This window comes from Halichoerus grypus, chromosome 15 (genome assembly GCF_964656455.1).
Source record: "Halichoerus grypus chromosome 15, mHalGry1.hap1.1, whole genome shotgun sequence".
Lineage (NCBI taxonomy): Eukaryota > Metazoa > Chordata > Mammalia > Carnivora > Phocidae > Halichoerus > Halichoerus grypus.
Genome location: NC_135726.1, coordinates 48,028,530 through 48,040,722, shown reverse-complemented (window position 1 = coordinate 48,040,722; position 12,193 = coordinate 48,028,530). Strand labels below are relative to the sequence as shown.

Below are 12,193 nucleotides of genomic sequence, written 5' to 3'. Positions count from 1 at the left end.
CTTCCCCTTTGGCTAAGAGTTCCAATACAATGTTACCGATCGTGGTGATAATGAACAATCCTTGTCTTGTGCCAGACTTCTAATAATATTTGATTTAGGGTTGTTTTGCATTTGTTTTCAGAATGGAATTGGCCCTTGGTTTTCTTTCTTGTGCTCTCCTCGCCCAGTTTTGACATTAGGGAAATGATAGCCCTGTTCTATGATTTGGGGGAACCGTCTACCTTATTCTGCAATCTGGAATGGCCTGTGATATAATGTGGGTTTTTTGTTTTGTTTTGGAAGTGTTCTGTATGTTTTTAAAGGATGTGCATTTTGATTGTTGGATCAGAGATCTGACTATATAGGTTTATTAATTCTCTAATTCTTATCTACTACATCCTTACTTTTTTTTCTCTTTGATCTGTTGGCTTCTGGAAAGTATAATAAACTCTCCCATTATTAGGGAGGATATGTCAATTTCTCCATTTAGCTGTACCAGTTTTTGCTTAATATATTTTGAAGTTATGTTGTTAGGCGCATGAAGATTTATGATATTAACATGACATCAGTGAATTACTCCTTTCATCAGTATGAAATATCCTTTGCCGTCCTTCCTTATGATTTTTGTTTGTATTGCTTCCTTTTCTTAGAAACATTTCTCATTCATTCATTCCTTTTTTTCTTTTTCTGAGAACTGATTTTACCATACTGTTTTATTTCTGACACACTATTAGCAGTTACTTGTATAAAAATATTTTTTATGTCATTTCTTTTCTCTCATATCTCCCTTCCCACTTCTATCTCTTCCTCCACCTCATAGACACATTTTCTAATGTGCTTAATTTATGGTTCTTGGAATATGCCTATATTCCTAAAAGATGTATAGGGCTTTATATGTTTTTAATTTACAAAAATGGTATTAAGTGAATTTCTATTTTTACTCTTTTTTTTGCTCAATATTGTTTTTTTAAAAAGATTTGTTTATTTATTTTAGAGAGAGAGAGAGCACGCGCGTATGTGCATGCACTGTGGGGAAGAGGCAGAGGGAGAGAGAGAATCTCAAGCTGACTCCTTGCTGAGCATGGAGCCTAAGGTGGGGCTCAATCTCAAGATGCTGGGATCATGGCCTGAGCCGAAATCAATAGTCGGACACTTAACTGGCTGAGCCACTTAGGTGCCCCACTCAATATTGTTTTAAGAACATTCCATGTTGTTGTTTATATGTCTGGTTCACTGCTTCTTTTAAAAAAATTTTTTGTTTATTTTTAAGTAATCTTTACACCCAACTTGGGGCTCAAACTCAAAACTCTGAGATCAAGAGTTGCACACTCCACAAACTGAGCCAGCCAGGCACCCCTGGTTCATTGCTTCTGATTGCTGCATAGCTGTCCAGTTTATTAACTCACCATCCTTAATTATTCACCGACTAATGAAGATCTACATTGCCTTGAATTCTTTGCTACTACAAATAATATTTCAGTCAACAATCTTGTACTTGTATCCTTTGGGACTTGTGCAAGAGTTTTTCTGGATTATACACCTAAGATTGGGATTGCTGGATCATAGAATATACATACTGAATTATACCAACTGGAGGTGCGGGATAGTTCCAAATTCCACACATCCTCACTAACACTAGTTCCTTTCTGAGCTTCTATTTTATTTATTTTTTATTTTTTTATTTTATTTTACTTTATTTTTTTTCCTCTCTGAGCTTCTAAATTTGGCTACTCTGATAGATTTAAACTAACATGTTGTAATTTCCTGATTATGAATGAGGTTGAACATCTCTTCGGACTTGTTAGCCATTTGGATTTTCTTTTGTGTTAGTTGTCCATTCTATTTTTTGCCCATTTTTTTCTATTGATTTTCCATTCTTAAATATTTGCAGGATTTTGTTTATTCTGGAAATTAATCACTTTTTTTTGGAAGCCAAAAATATCTTCTCCCAGTTTTTCACTCATTACTTAACTTTTTCAGTTATGTCTTTGTTTGGGAGAAACCTTTAATTTTAATATGTCATGTTCATTTTCACTATATAGTTTATGGTTTTCTAGGCTTAAGAATCTTTATTCACTCCAAAGTCATAAAGATAGTCTACATTTTTCTCCTAGCTGTTATGGGTTGAATTATTTCCACCTCCCTTCCCCCAAAATGCATTGGAATCCTAACCCTCAGTACTCTAGAATGTGATCTAATTTGGAAATAGGGTAGTTGCAGATTACTTACATTAAGATGAGGTCATACTGGAGTAGGGCAGGCCCCTAATCCAATACGACTGGTGCCTTATAAGATAACAGCCAGTGGAAGACACACACACAGCGAGAAAGGCAGAGATTGGCATTATGTAGCTGCAAGCCGAGGAACTCCGGAGATTGCCTGCACACCACCAAAAGCTAGAAGGGGCAAAGAAGGATTCGATACAGGTTTTAGAGGGAGCATGGCCCTACTGACCCTTGATTTTAGACTTCTAGCCTCCAAGACTGGGGCACAATACATTTCTGTTATGTTAAGCCATCCAGTTTCTGGTATTTTGTTCTGGCAGCTCTGGGAAAGTAATATACTAGCTTTCTTTCTTTCTTTCTTTTTTTTTTTTTTTAAGATTTTATTTATTTATTTGACAGAGACCAGTGAGAGAGGGAACACAAGCAGGGGGAGGGGGAGAGGGAGAAGCAGGCTCCCCGCAGAGCAGGAAGCCTGATGCGGGGCTCGATCCCAGGACCCTGGGATCATGACCTGAGCCGAAGGCAGACGCTTAACGACTGAGCCACCCAGGCGCCCAATATACTAGCTTTCTAGATTTATCTTTATTTATTTATTTAAGAGAGAGAGAGAGAGAGAGAGAGAGAGAGCGAGAGAGCACAAACGGGGGGAGGGGCGGAGGGAGAAGCAGACTCTCCACTGAGCAGGGAGCCCGAACAGGGGGCTTGATCTCAGGACCCCGGGATCATAACCTGAGCCACCCAGGCATCCCTATAGATTTATCTTTAATATTAGGTCTCTAATCCATTTACTTGACCTTTGTATTAAGGTGAGTGGTAGGGAACCCACTTTTCTTGTAAGGAGGCTGTTTCCCCAGTATCCATTAGCAATCCGTCTCCTCCCTTCTGATTGGGATGCTTACTCCGAAATATTGCAAGTTCTTTTAGATACATGTGTCTATTTCTGGCCTCTACATTCTGTTCTTTTGATCAGTTTGTCTGTTCATGTGCCATATCACCTTTGTTTCCTTTTGTGAACTCTGACTTGTTAGTATATCTTATCTGATTCAGAAAATCCCCACCCAAGCCCCGCTTTGGCCATTCTTACCTACTTGCGGGTCTTGATTCTTCCACATGCATTTTTGCATCCGTTTATTGTTTCACAGAAAAAAAAATCTTTCTGGAATTGGGGCTTGCTATAGATTGACTTAGGTAGAAGGGCCATCTTAATGATATTAATTGTTGCATTCACTGACGTGGCTCACCTCCGCATTTGTTTGATTTCTTTTGTGTCCTTTTAACAACATTAAGTTTTTTTCTTCATAAATGTCTTGTGGATGGATGGGTGGGTACCTAGATTCCTTTTTAACTTTTTCTTTCTTTTAAAGACTGTTTTGTTTTTTAAGTTATCTCCACACCCTACGTGGGACTGAGCCAGCCAGGCACCCTCATGCCTTTTTCACTTTTGTTACTATTCTGAGTGGAATCTTAATTTTTGTTAGAGTTTTTAGTTGTTTGCTATTGCATAGAGGAATCCTATTCATTTTTCCAATTTGATCTTTTATTTGGTCACTTTGTTGAATCTCTTACTAGTTTTAACAGTTTGGAGGGTTTTTTTTGTTTTGTTTTGTTTTAGATTTATTTAAATTTAGTTTTTGATAGAGACACAGCGAGAGAGGGAACCCAAGCAGGGGGAGTGGGAGAGGGAGAAGCAGGCCTCCTGCTGAGCAGGGAGCCTGATATGGGGCTCGATCCCAGGACCCTGGGATCATGACCTGACCCGAAGGCAGACGCTTAAGGACTGAGCCACCCAGGCGCCCCAACAGTTTGGAGGTTTTATATGGAATGCCAAATCACATCCAAATAATGACAATTGGTTATCCCTCCTCCCTTTCCTTATATACATATTTATATACAGATTTATAAAGACTATATGTATATCCATAGTAATATTTATAATGGCTTGTTGCAATGGCTAAGACCCCCAGGAGTGAACAGTGATGGTGAAGGAGGCCAGCTGTGCCTGTTTACTGGTCTTATTTTTTTTTTTAAGATTTTATTTATTCATTTGCCAGAGAGAGAGAGAGAGTGCACAAGCAGGGGGAGCGGCAGGCAGAGGAAGAAGCAGGCTCCCTGCTGAGCAAGGAGCCCGATGCTGGACTCGATCCCAGGACCCTGGGATCATGACCTGAGCTGAAGGCAGACGCTTAACCGACTGAGCCACCCAGGCGTCCCTGCTTACGGGTCTTAAAGGGAATGAGCTTAAGGTTCTATATTAAGTGTGTGAAGTTTTTGATAGATTAGTCTTTATCAAATTATGGAAGTTCCTTTCTAGCCCTGGTTTTCTGGGAGCTTTTATCATAAGTAGGTGTTGAATTTTATCAATTTTTTTTTTAATCTGTGAGGGCGACCATGTGACTTTCCTACTTTATTCCATAATATAGTGCATTACATTGTTACCTTTCCGATGCTTATTAAAACCTACTCGATGCCATTTTATTTGTAGCAAATTATTTGTATTTGCTTATCTAGTATATTATTTAGGAATTGTGTATGCATTTAGAAAGTAAAATGGGTCTCTAATATTCTTTCCCCATATTGTCCTTATTCAGTTGAGGAATCAAGGATATACCAGCTTCATGAAATGAATTTCTTTTCCTTTTCTCTGTAATAATTTGTATATGGCAGGTGTTATTTGTTCTTTGAAAGTTTGGTAGCACCCCCCCTGGTGAACTTTCTGGGGCTTCTTTTAATTAAAATTTCTGGTTCTTTCATGGTCTTTCATTGGTCTATTCAAAGGCTGTTGCCTCTTTTTTTTAAATATTGGCATTTTCTATTCTTACGGGAATCCGTCCATTTTGTCAACATTTTAAAATGTATTGGTTTAGGGGCGCCTGGGTGGCTCAGTTGGTTAAGCGTCTGACTCTTGATTTTAGTTCAGGTCATGATTTCAGGATTGTGAGATCGGGCTCCATGCGGGGTGTGGAGCCTGCTTAAGATTCTCTCTCTTCCTCTCCCTCTGCCCCTCCCCGCCCCCACTTGTGCACTCTCTTAAAAAAAACAATGTATTGGTTTATAGAGTTTGAATTTTTGTTTTATTACTCTAAAAATATTTATATCTGTAGTTCTTTCTCCCTTTTTGCTATGAATTACATATTTATTTGGCATCTTTCTTTTTTCTCTCCAACAGCTTTGCCTGGAGCATTTCAAATAGCCAACTTTTGTTTTTTTTGTTAATTTTCCCTGATTTTTCTACTTTATTTCCTATTTTTCTTGTTTTTTGGATTTTCTCTATTGTTTCATATGTAATTTCTTTTTCTTTTTCTTTTTTTTTTAAGATTTTATATTTATTTATTTGAGAGAGAGCGAGCACAAGCAGGGGGAGTGGCAGGCAGAGGGAGAAGCAGACTCCCCACTGAGCAGGGAGCACGACGCGGGGCTCGATCCCAGGACACTGGGATCATGACCTGAGCGGAAGTCAGAGGCTTAACGACTGAGCCACCCAGGGGCCCCGGTTTTCAATCTTCTTTGATAAAAATGTTGAAAGCTAGAATTACCCTTGAAACACTGCTTTTGGTCATGCTTTTATTGCCATCCAGTTATAAAGATTTCTTTCTTTGATGTTTTATTTTTTAAACTTGAGAGTTATTTGTATTATATTATTTAAGTTTGGGGAGCTTCTTTTTTTTTTTTTTTTAAGATTTTTTATTTATTTATTTGACAGAGAAAGAGCACAAGTAGGCAGAGTGGTAGACAGAGGGAGAAGGAGAAGCAGGCTCCCCGCTGAGCAGGGAGCCCGATGCGGGGCTCGATCCCAGCACCCTGGGATCACGACCTGAGCCGAAGGCAGACGCTTAACGACTGAGCCACCCAGGCGCCCCAGGGAGCTTCTATATTTTTGATTTTTAGAGCTGTCTGAATTAGAGTTTGGACTGAGGTAGAACAAAGGGAAGCTAGAACAGAATGCCTCCGAAGACATTTATTTCACAAAAAAAGCCCCAGAGTGGGTAGGCGGCCCCCCCGCAAGAGGTCATAGGTCCTGCCTTTTGTATCGCCCTGCTCTGAGCATCATCCTGACTTACACGGCTGAAGCCATCCCCCTGTCACCAAATTCATGTCCTCGTGTATGAGAAGACAGAACTCAAAGTAAGGAGCCGTTAGCTTCCTTTTAAGGACATGACCCAGAAGACACCCACCTTCCTTCTGCTCATATCCAATTGGCCAAAATTTAGGTATATGGCTCCAGGTGGCAGTTTGGAGGCAACTGGGGTTTGGTAAGAAAAACAGAAATTGAACCCGTAATGTGAACAGTCTACAAGCCAAGGAGAGAGGCCCCAGCAGAAACCAAACCCGCCAACACCTCCATCTTGGTTGCATAGCCTCCAGAACCGTGAGGAAGTTCATTTCTGTTGCTGTTTGAGCCCCTCGGTCTGTGGTACTTTGTCACGGCAGCCCCGGTAAACTAATACCATCTCCAGTGCTATAATTTCAGACCCGTGTTAGCCCTAGAAGGAGGAACTAGGCCTTGACACGGAAGGCTTTCCAAAGCTGTTCACATCACACCCATAACACAGCCTGGTTTGGCAGCCGGATTTAACAAGCCCGGGCCTGGGACATGTCTCACGGATGCCTCAGGATGTTTCTTCCTTCAGAGTGTCATTCACGTCCTTCTGCTCAGGAACGAATCTGAGGACAAGCAACATTTTGGTGAGGCTCCGGCCTCTTCCAGCTGCCTTGGCTGGGAGGACCTGTGGGATGCACTGGGAAGGACTGGGGGAGAGGTGAGAACAGCAGGGGTGAGGATGAGGGAGGAGAGAAAGAAGCACCCTCTCAGTCATGGAACCAGATTTCTTTCAATAGGTGTGGGGGAGGAAGGCACTTTATGAGGTCTAGAAACATAGAGGGAAAGGCAGGAAAGGAATGGTGTATGGTGAGTTCAGGACTAAGGGATCCAGAGGTGGTACAAGTGTCCCAGCCTCTTCTGCCTCTTGATTAAGTCAGGAGGCTAATTTCCTCCTAGCTCATTGCAGCTGTCAACCTTGATCATTTCCTTCCCTCAGTCTCTATGTATGACAAGTTCATTGTGTCACTGAAAAAATATTTACTGAGCATGAGCCCTGTACTGACATGTAGCAGTGGTGCAGACAGCCCCTGTCTTCACGCTGCTCCAGTCTGGGTGGGCAGGAGGAGCACTGAGCAAGCGCCATGGGGTGTGCTGAGTGTTTCACAGGGGGCAATAGGGGGCACTGCAGGAGCACTCGCACAGAAAGAATACTGGATCTGAAGGCCTCAGTGAGGAAGTTGAGACCTGAGAGATGAAGGGGGTTAGGGTGGGAGGAGAGAGTTCCAGGCAAAGAGAACTATGCTGTGAAAACCATAAAGTAATTCAAGTGTCGGTGCATGACACCGAAGAAGCCCAGGGGCTGGACTGTGTAGTGACCAGGACGGTGGCCAGGGCCCGAGGCAGCAGGCGGGACCCTGCTGGGAAGAGCTTTCTAGGAAAAGGTAAGGATTTTAGACTCTCCCCGAAGGCCAGTGGGAAACTATGGAAGGATTTAAGCGGTGTGACTGGATCTACCCTGTTTGTTGGGTAGATGGTGGATTAATTGTAGAGCAAGCTGCAGCAGTAGTTCAGGCAAGAAATGATGGTGGCTTGGAGGAGGGTAGCTTCTGTGGGGACTGAGAGAAGTGACAGAGAACCTCTGGAACATTCTAAAGGATCTGATAGGGAGTGAAGGAGAGGGGAGAGCTAAGTGTGACACTCAGATTTCTTGGGAGGCTGTGAAGAGCTGGAAGACAAGAGGGTCTAGACATCACTCTACAAGGTCTGTCAAGGGGAAACAGGATTTTTTTTTTTTTTAATACGAGTATCGGGGCACCAGGGTGGCTCAGTCGGTTAAGCGTCTGACTTTGGCTCAGGTCATGATCTCATGGTCTTGGGATTGAGCCCCAAGTTGGGCTCTGCCCAGTCTGCTTCTCCCTTTCCCTCTGCCCCTCCCTCCCACTCATGAGCAATGCTCTCTCTCTCCCTCTCAAATAAATAAATAAAATCTTTAAAAATAGGAGTAGGGAGAAGGATTAATAATATCTGGAAACACTATTGGGGTGCCAATACAATGGCGCATTGTATTATTGTTCACGATATTTGCTGTCTCTCCTGAAGGATGCCCAGTTATCAGGCTTGGCCATATGACTTACTTTAGCCAATGAAATATGAACACAAATGACGTGCATCTTTTCTGAGTGGAAGCTTCAAGAGCTAGCTCATGGTGGTCCATGTGTCTTTTCTCTCTGCCAGGGTATTGCAATGTTTCGGAGGCTCCTGTGAATGAAGAGACTGGGTCCATGCACGAAGGTGTGGAGCAGAGCCCAGCCACCCCATGTTGGACAAGGGGACATGGGTGAGTCTCTACCTTTGTATGTGTGAACCACTGGGGTTTGGGCTCATTTGTTTCTGTGGTATATGCTGACCACCCCTCTCCTCTTCTAGACCTTGAGCTGTTTGGTGAGTTGGGGGAGTGGAGAGCCTTCAGTTAGGACTGTGGGGATATCTCCAGGGAAGGAGCTGGTTTTAGTTAGGGTAACAGTCGGAGAGAATATTCAGGGAGTGGTTTGCAGGGGTCAGGGTGGAAGAGTTTGGGAAGGATGAAGGAGGGAGGAGACAGGTAGAGCAAAAGACAACACAGAGAACAACAGAGATGAGAGAAGGAACCCGGGATGATGAGAGGGGCCTGTATTGGGGGGGATTCCCAAGGAAAGCAAAGATAGGAACCATGATGAATTTGGTCATGACATCCTGGGAGGGCGTTGGGTTCTGAGGCTCAGAAGCACATAGTACTATGAAAACAGCCCCTCAGTAACCCCCCCTCCCCGCCGTCCCATGATGAGACTCATCTAGCCTGAGTTGTTCATCAGTCAACCCTGAATGCCAGCTATCTGTGGGATGAATGAATTAATGAAACTTACGGATCCGTGGTCAAATCTCTTCCATCAGCAAAGGGTGCCTCTCAGCAGTCTGTAGACCAAGGTTGACCAAGGGCAAGTTGCCCAACCTCTCTGACCTTGGTTTCCTTAGCTCTAAAATGGGATAATAATAGTTCTCTAACTCATGGGGCTGTTCTCAGAACTAAATGAGATGCTGGACAGCCATCCAGATTTTTGGCAATTGTTTTGTCCTAATTTTCATAATGACATCTGTGCTGGTGCCCAGTGCAGACAAATATGTCACTCCTCTCTACTAGAATGCCACCCATCCCCCCCAACCTTTCTGCCCCCAGCCTTAGCAGAGAGGAAAAGCGACTTGTCCAAAGATCCTCTAGGCAGATTGAAGACCCAACCCAGGGCTTTCCTTACTATACTTGAACAAATCACCACAATCTTAGAGGCTTACAACAACACAAATTTATCATCTTTTAGTTCGAGAAGTCAGAAATCTGAAATGCGTCTCCCTGGGCTAAAACACAGGGCTGCATCCCTTCTGGAAACTTGAGGGAATAGAAATCCATTTCCTTGCCTTTTCTAGCTTCTGTATTCCTCGGCTCGTGGTCCCTTCCTCCATCCTCGGAGCTAGCAATGGCAGCGCCTCCACACCCCCTTCTGAACCTCGTGCCTCCCTCTTTCACTTATAAGGACCCTGGTGATTACATTGGGTCCACTTGGATAATCCAGGATAATCTTCTCAACTGAAAATCCTTAATCCTTCATCACATCTGCAAGGTTCCTTTTGCCAGGAAAGATAATCCATTGCCAGGTTCCAGGGATTAGGACATGGGCATTTTTGTGGGGCCATGATTTTGACTACCACAGAGGGCAAGTTGGAAATTGGCTCTCAGGCCTCAGAGACTCTTTACATCCCTCCCAGTCTCCCCAGCTATGTGCTGATCTCATCTTTCTTTCCCTCTTTTCCCCATTTATTTCTGGCCCTACAGTTCATTTTTCTAAAAAAAGATTTTATTTATTTATTTGAGAGAAAGAGCACAAGCCGGGAAGAAGCAGAGACAGAATCTCAAGCAGACTCTGCACTGAGCGCGGGACCCAATGCAGGGCTTGATCCCACAACCCATGAGATCATGACCTGAGCTAAAACCAAGAGCCGGATGTTCATCCCACTGAGCCACCTAGGCGCCCCTACAGCTCATTTTAAAACAGATACATCAGCTAGAGGCATTTGCTCCAAATCCCCTAATCCTTATGAATGGTGGTCCAGATCAAGGTCCCCTTTGATTCCCAAATGAGCTTGATCAGACATGGTCTCTGGGTGGACCCTAGTCTAGAAGAGCACAGTCCAAGAGAAATTGAATGTGAGCCACCACAATGTAAGTCACATATGTGATTTCAAAATTTCTAGGAGTCTCATAAAAAAAGGTAAAAAGAAATAAATAGAATTAATGTTATTTTATTTATTTATATATATTTATTTATTTTTAAAGATTTTTATTTATTTATTTGACAGAGAGAGACACAGCGAGAGAGGGAACACAAGCAGGGGGAGTGGGAGAGGGAGAAGCAGGCTTCCCGCCGAGCAGGGAGCCCAATGGGGGGCTCGATCCCAGGATCCTGGGATCATGACCTGAGCCGAAGGCAGACGCCTAACGACTGAGCCACCCAGGAGCCCTGGAATTAATTTTAATAATATACTTTTTATTTAAGCAGATATAATGGAAACACCATTTCAGATGCCTCCAATATAAAAATTAGTAATGAGATAGTTTATATTAAGCCTTTGAAATCTGTTGTGTATTTTATACTTTAGCACATCTCTGTTCAGACTGGCCAACTGTGCTGGTGGCTACCATGTTGGATGGTAATGGGCCTAGAACAAAAGCTCTGCAAGGGCCCCCAGGGCCTAGCGCAATCCCTGGCACACTAGGCCTTCAGATCTGTTAAATGCAGGGATTGAAGGCTTAGGTTCTTTTCCATAGCCCTGGACAGCTGACCCAGGGAAGGAAGGAAGCCTAAAGAGGAGGGTCCCTTGTATCTAATTTGCATAATCCCTCCTAGGCATTTACTCTTCCAGCAGTTTCTCTCTGCTGGTTCACACTGGGTCTACTCTTTTTTTTTTTAAAGATTTTATTTATTTATTTGACAGAGAGATAGCGAGAGCAGGAACACAAGCAGGGGGACTGGGAGAGGAAGAAGCAGGCTTCCCACCCAGCAGGGAGCCCAATGTGGGGCTCGATCCCAGGACCCTGGGATCATGACCTGAGCCGAAGGCAGACGCTTAACGACTGAGCCACCCAGGCGCCCCACACGGGTCTACTCTTACCTGGACAACCTTGAAAAATGCACTGTTGAGCTGTGCTCAGGGCTTGGTCCTTGGAAGGTAAAGGACAGAAAGGAGCCAATTCCCTGGGGACCTCTGGGGGCGGGTGGGTCAAGAAGAATGTCCCCAAACCTGTATTACCCAAGGCCCTCGTGATCTGGTCCTGGTCCCTACTCACCTCCTGCCTTATCACCTCGTTAGGGACTGAACCGTGTCTGCCCCTTCCCCTCAAATCTGTGTGGTTGTCCTAACCTCCAATGTGACTGAATTTGGAGATGGGGCCTTTAGGGAGGTCATTAAGGTTAAATGAGGCCGTAAGAGTAGAGCCCTAATCCCATGGGATTGCTGTCCTTGTAAGAAGAGGAAGAGACACCCAGGATGCACACACACCCAGAAAAGGCCATGTGAGGACACAGGGAAGCCATCTTTGAGCTGAGGAGAGAGGCCTGAAGAGAAACCAGCCCCGCTGACGTCTTGATCTTGGACTTCTAGCCTCTAGAACTGTGGGGACAGTAAATGTCTGTTGTCTGAGCCCCCCGGTCTGTGGTGTTCTGTTGTGGCAACAGCAACAGTCAACTAATACAAGCTCTGGCCCTACACACCTGTCCTTCAGCAAGTTAAACACAGAATTGCCACTTCACTCAGCAGTGCCATTGTGAAGTAAACGCCCAAGAGAACTGAACAGACGTTCACACAAAAACCTGTACACAAACATTCACAGCAGCATTGTTTGTAGTGGTCAGAAAATGGA

At 43.8% G+C, this 12,193-nt stretch overlaps 1 protein-coding gene across 1 annotated transcript in view; it reads left to right on the top strand.

Moving 5' to 3' along the window:
* The window catches only part of LOC118537544 (uncharacterized), an 89,761-nt gene that overhangs the window by 2,419 nt on the left and 75,149 nt on the right, over positions 1-12,193 (top strand). The window contains exon 2 of the mRNA XM_036095035.2: positions 8,479-8,581. The gene's annotated coding sequence lies outside the window, so the exon portion shown is untranslated. The remainder of the gene's footprint in view (positions 1-8,478; positions 8,582-12,193) is intronic.